Source organism: Callospermophilus lateralis, chromosome 6, assembly GCF_048772815.1.
Source record: "Callospermophilus lateralis isolate mCalLat2 chromosome 6, mCalLat2.hap1, whole genome shotgun sequence".
Lineage (NCBI taxonomy): Eukaryota > Metazoa > Chordata > Mammalia > Rodentia > Sciuridae > Callospermophilus > Callospermophilus lateralis.
In genome coordinates, this window is record NC_135310.1 from 130,285,151 (window position 1) to 130,291,846 (window position 6,696).

General features: G+C 34.9%; 1 pseudogene; it reads left to right on the forward strand.

Annotated features, from left to right (window-relative positions):
- Positions 1 to 969: 969 nt before the first annotated feature.
- LOC143402111 (olfactory receptor 2G3-like) lies at positions 970 to 1,897 on the forward strand (annotated as a pseudogene).
- Positions 1,898 to 6,696: the final 4,799 nt, after the last annotated feature.

The window sequence follows — 6,696 nt, forward strand, 5'->3', positions numbered from 1 at the left end:
TAAGAAGCATTATTATAATCCATCTTGTCGCTAAGACGACAAAAAAAATAAGACATATAATACAATCCATTTATTTTCCTGATCAATTTTTTGACTTTCATTCACTATTTTTGCACTACAATTCCCATTATTATGAACAATAATTACTGAAAATCTATTCAATGTTGATTTTAAATTACTGTCAGTATTTGTCTGTTACTTCGCTCCTACTTTTAACAGACTTAAGTAGCCACTTGTTATGGTTTGGATATGAAGAGTCTCCCAAAAGCTGTTAATGCAAGAACGTTCAGATGTGAAAGGATTAGATTATGATAGCTATAGCTTCATAAATAGATTAATCTATTTGAAGAATTAATCATTTGAAAGGTCAACTGTACTGGGTGGTGACTGTAGGCCAGTGGGGTGTGGCTAGAGGTAGATCACTGGGAATGTGCCCTTGAGGATTATACACTGTCCCTCTGGTTCCTCTCTGTCTCTCTACATCCCAGTCACCATGAGGTGAGCAATTTCCTCCACCATGCTCTGCTTCCATGATGCTCCACCTCACCTCAATCCCAGAACTATGGAGTCAACTGACCATGGACTGACCCTCTGAAACCGTGAGCTCCAGATCAACTTTGCCTAAGTTGTTATTGTCAAGGTTGAGTGGTATGTTAGTCAGATTTTTGTCACTTTGACCAAATGGAAGCGTTTCCTAAGTAGATTATCTTTAATAATAAATTTGACATGTAAGGGAAAGAGACAATTTCATGAAGAAAAGGAGGTATCAAATATTTAATGTGACAAAAAATGACAGAAAAAGGCCTTTGCATTTATTAATGTCTTTTTAATAATTATCTTTTCTTCTTTGTAGAATTTCACTGGTTAAAAACCTTATCTAAGAGTTTATCTCAAATATTGTATGTAAATAGTAATAATAATATTTCCCTAGATTAAATTTCTATTTTTCTCTTTTGCCTTTGAAGACTGATGGAAGAAAACAATAAAACCTCTGAGGGAGGTTTTATTTTGCTTGGATTCTCAGACCAACCCCAGTTGGAAATCATCCTTTTTGTGGTAGTTTTGATATCCTATCTTCTGACCCTTGTGGGCAACACAACCATCATTGTGGTCTCCCACCTAAATTTCAAACTCCACACACCTATGTACTTCTTCCTCACTAATCTTTCCTTTCTTGACCTTGCCCTCACTACCAGCATCGTGCCCCACCTGTTGTGGAACCTGAGGGGACCAGCCAAGACCATCACATCCACCGGCTACAACTCTATGTGTCCCTCTCCTTAGGTTCCACTGAGTGTGTTCTCCTTACTATCATGGCATTTGACCGCTATGTGGCTGTCTGCAGACCTCTCAACTACATGACTGTCATGTATCCATCATTCTACAAGGCCCTGGCAGGAATAGCTTGGCTAAGTGGAGTGGAAACACTCTGATCCAAAGAACCATCACCCTACGGCTTCCTCGATGTGGACACTGTCGTTTCCACCACTTCTTGTGTGAAGTACCTGCCATGATCAAGTTGGCATGTGTTGACATCCATGCAAACCAAGTCCAGCTTTTTGTGGCTACATTAGTTCTCCTCCTCCTTCCCATGGCATTGATATCTGTCTCCTATGGATTCATTGCACATTCTGTGATAAAAATTAAGTCATCCCAAGCTTGGCGCAAGGCTCTAGGGACCTGTGGCTCTCATCTACTAGTGGTGTCCCTTTATTTTGGGACCAGCTCAGTCATATACATCCAACCACAGAGATCCTTTGGCCACAGCCAGGGCATCTTCCTCACACTCTTTTATACTGTTGTGACTCCCACCCTCAACCCCCTCATATACACCTTGAGGAACAAGGTTGTGAAAGGAGCCCTGAGGAGACTGCTGAGGAGAAAGCAACATTTCTAATGGATGTTTTGTGCTGGAGACTTATTGAAGAGACATAATATTAAATAACCATTCCCTAATGTTCAGTGCATGTGTGACTGCATTTACATACAGTGTGGCTCACACTGTGTCAAAAAAGAACATTTAGATTCAACTTCTGTAGCACATGAAAACTCACATATGTGTCACAAATATTTTCGCAAATTCTCTCATTAAGTATATTTAAAAGGTTGAAGTATATAGAAAGAGTGGAAGACTTTCCCCACACATAAATACATATTTGCTTGCAAACATGATTAGGGAATTAAAATAATATTTAATGTTTGCAAAGTTGAAAAGTATATATTAGTATGAAGAAATTATTGTAGTATTTCTTTTTAAGAAGAATTCTCTTCTAACATTGCTGCAAACATTTTGTACCTATTGTCTCAGTTCTTTCAAGAAAAAAAAATAACAAAACCAAACTTCAAAAAGTGGGAATTTTTTGGCATAAAGGACCAGATCTATAAATCTCCTTAAACTGCTACTGAGAATGCATTATCATTTAACAAGTAATAATTAAAATAATTGTTATAAGTAATTACTAAAAAACTTAATGAAATAGGAAACATTAATGTAATATAGTTTCTGCTTGATTCAGGCTCTTCTTGGCAAAAGCTTGCATTCAATTCTATTTAACAGTCACTTACTTTCTCCAGTGTCTTTGTGGTTGTTGAACATGTGGACTGTGGAGCCACACTGCCTTGGTTTAAAGCTCTGTTTTACATACTTGCCATTCATGATTCTCTCTGCCCTTTACCTATTTTTCTCAGTTCAATCTGTTCTTACATATTAAGTATGGATTAAATAAATTAACTCAAGCAAAATGTCAGAAAGTCATTCATGGCACTGGTAAATGCTGAGTGAGTCTTAACAATTTGTAAAAATACTCTTCTAAAACATAATTGAGTTCAGCTATCTCCATAGTCTTCACACACAATTTCTATCATTCTCAACATGTGCTTCATTGGTTGGTGTTTGTTGTTTTGTATTTTATATTGTATGGTATTTAATTTGTTATTTACTGGAAACACTAAAGCCAATCAAAATCTTTCTTTACACTGCTTTGTATCAGCACCAATTTGCACTTCAGTACCAATTTTGACTTTGGAATATGTGCTCTAAAGAATATTGTTGAAATTTTGAGTCACAGTGCTTGGGTTCAAAGCCCAGTCCTATGAAGCTAATTAACTAGGATAGTGTTTAAGTTCATACCTATACTATACCAATTCACAGTTTCCTCCACTGTATAAGAGTGGTAACAATAGTTCCTAATTTGCTTGGCTACTGTGAGAAGTAAATCTTATCTTCTAGATAAGAGTTTAGCTCAGAGCTATCTATTATATATTAAGAAAAACCACCCACCTATTGTTAGCTACATCTATATCACTTACACAATTCCAAATTTCATAGCTCAATTTACCTTACTCATGTAATGATCTCCCTTATAACTTCAATCACTTTCTAGGATACTTCAACACCTTTTAACTGTGTCCAACCATGCTCTATTTTTTGGTAGCTCCTCTAACTCAGCATAAAATTGGAATACAGATCCTGCATTCTATTTAGATTTCTCTTACCTTTTCAGACATAGGAAACTCTTCTTCAAGCTATCTCTAGTGTTGTCTTAACCCATTTCATCCATCACATTCACATTGGCACTGCCCAAGATAAGATCCTCTATCTTGACCCTAACAAAGATTGAAAATATATAGCTCTGGGCAGGAATGGGTTTTAGTGCATCTTTGGTTTGGAGGTAAAACAATAATTTAATGATTGTGAATGCCCTCAGATATGCAGTATATTTTCTGCCTTACAGCCTTTCATATCTGGCCCATGGACTCCTTGTGGATCTACTTCTAGCTTCCAAGGCACTTAAAATGTTGGTATTTTGTATTTTTAAATTTTCAAACTATTCTCTTGATGACATTTTTTCAATGAACACTTTGATTATTCTAGAAAAATTAAACTCTATTTATAACTATGATATTCTTATTAAATGTCTTTTAAATCATTACAGAATAAATTCTAAAGTGGCACAATATCACAGGTTTTCCACCATCTTGATTGAATTTGTCTTTTATCTCCCCATTGTGCTCTCATTTATCCTATTATTTGAGCAGCAATTTCTGAACATTTTATTTTTATTAACTTTAGCACTTTATACCATGACAACTTCTCAAAGCCCAAATTAAATCTCACCTATTCCACAAAGATGTCCTCAATCAATAATAACTTCTTTTTCCTCTTCCTCTGACTTGCCATGCCATGTAGTATTAATTCATAAATGTATGAGAAAAAGAGAATCATTCTATTTAAACTCAAATACTTTGTTATAGTTAGAGGAAAAGAATATAATCAGAAATCATAGGGGATATGCTTAGAAGAGTGAAATGAACCAAATTGCTTAGGGATTTGTATGTTATGTGAAGGAGGCTGGACTTTACTATGAGTTCTAGAAGAATATCTTGTTTTGTATAAGATCTTGGGCACCAGAGTCATACCAACCTAGTTCTAACTCCTGAAGTGAGTTCCCTAATTTCCAAATCTATATAGTTGGAGTAACAGTGCCAATTTCATGATATTAGTGTGAGGAGTGAGGACAACACACATAACAGGCTTGACAAGTGTCTGGCATGTAGCAAAGCTCAACACTCATTTGTCTATTACTGGTGATTTTCCTCAAGGAGCACTATTAAATCAGAAGGAACATTATTCTTTTATGTCTACTGCCCATACCAGGGGCATGGCTCTTTCCATGCTCCTGGAGAGCAGCTTTAGAATGACACTGATTTTTCTGGTCATTTTCAGATGGTAAGAGAGGTTACTTTTCTAGTAAAGTGTTCTCATACCAATAATTGAAATAGTTGTCACCTGTTTTCAGGCCACAAATATAAGATAGAAAGTAAATTTCTTTTTTATTTTTCAAACATCTGATAAAACGATTTTCTAGAAATTAATTTGAGGAAAACCTGGATACTTGAACAGCTATGATACATAAATTCTCCCAATGATATATAAACAAAATAATATGGTCAAATTTACTAGTTATCAGGGGAGTACAAAGTTTAAATTGTAATGAGATATCCACTACATGCTAGCAGATGGCTAAAATTAAAAGAACATAGAACATTGAGTGTGGGTATAGATGCAGAGGACTTGGAATTCTCACACCACCTGTGGTGTGTAGGTGTTTATACAAGTTTTCAGAGTAAATGGTATTTACTAAAGCTGAATATATGTGTACTTATTTTATGACTAAACATTCTTTAAAAGCAATACTTACATTTTTATTTTCTGAAAGATATCTGCAAATTATTCATAGCAGCATTGCTCATAAAATTTAACCCTAGATACACTTAAATGCCTATCAATACTATTATGGATAAATATGGTATGGCATATTCACACAAAGAAATACAATGCTGCTATAAAATTTGTGATTTACTGTATAAGCACCTTAATGTTTAAATCTCACAAAGACAATGTTGAATGAATGAAGGCAGAGACAAAAAAAGTAATGTATTGTGTTTGTATACAGTTCTAAAATTAAAATAATGGTTACATGAGGACAAGTAAAAGTATTATATAAAAATGAATTGAGGGCTGTTCTAGAGTGTTCCTGTGTTTTATTTCTCAATCAAGATGTGCTCATAGTATAAAAATTGAGCAACTTTCATCTTTATAAACTGTTTACTTTTCTATATGAATAACTTATTTTAAGAATCAACAGGCTTTTAACAAAAATCCAGATTCTATTGAAGATTATGAATATTTTTCAGTCCTGGGACTTGATGCACAGAAAATTAATCAAGTGAACTGAACAGTTGTTGTTTCCTTCAGATTCTGTATGTGCTTGAAGTTTGTCTAAGTTTCTGCTACTCTTTTAGAATTGAGTGCAGGTCTTAGCTAAATGTTGGTTGCCATCCATCATTACATTACTGTAATTGTTTTCTCAGACCTGATCCACTCTGTCATTAATATCATCTGCCTAGAACCTGAATGTGCATGAGTTTTTCCTTGAACTCTAAAATATTTAAAGAAGGATTAATAGACTTAGACAAAATGAAGCTCACCTCCTCTATTGAGCCTTGAAGAAAAGCATGAAGGATGGGAAGAGTATGAGTAAGTTTACAGCTTAAACTTCTAAGTTCAGCATCTGAGCACACTTATGGACAGGTTTTGTTGCCTGCTTTTTTTCTTCTTCCTTTCTCAAGATGAGTCATAATTCATTTTATTTTCCATTTTTTGGTTGTTGCTGGAACCTGGATATTAAAATATTATGTTGTAGTACTCTGGGTGCTTAATCTCTCTAACCCCCTATGACTTGCTATTTTTTTTTTCGTTTGTTTGATTCTTTAATAATTTAATAATTTCCTAGACTAATTCAGTAAACTCTGTCTACCTGGTTGTGTAAAATCTCTGATGTTCCTGATAAATTCTGCTTTTTTTTTTTTTACCTTGAAATCTTATCTTACTTAGGGTCAGTTCTGTTTAGTATTCAGCCAATGATTGGTCAGAGGTTGTGTTTAAAGTATTCACCTCTTGTTGAATACACGGGAAGCTTGGAGACTGCCTTCACTGTTTGGAGAGTTCATGAGTTTGCTAGGTAGTCAGCCAGGGTCTAGTAACACAGAAGTTCTCATTCTGGTTACTTCTTAGAGAGGATAGCTCTTTTGCAGAGACTTTGGAAAACTAGGTAGAATTTTGGTTTCAGTGGGATGTTCATTGAGATTTTCCTCTTTAGGTTTTACACTAGTCTGTTTTTATAAGGGTTTTAT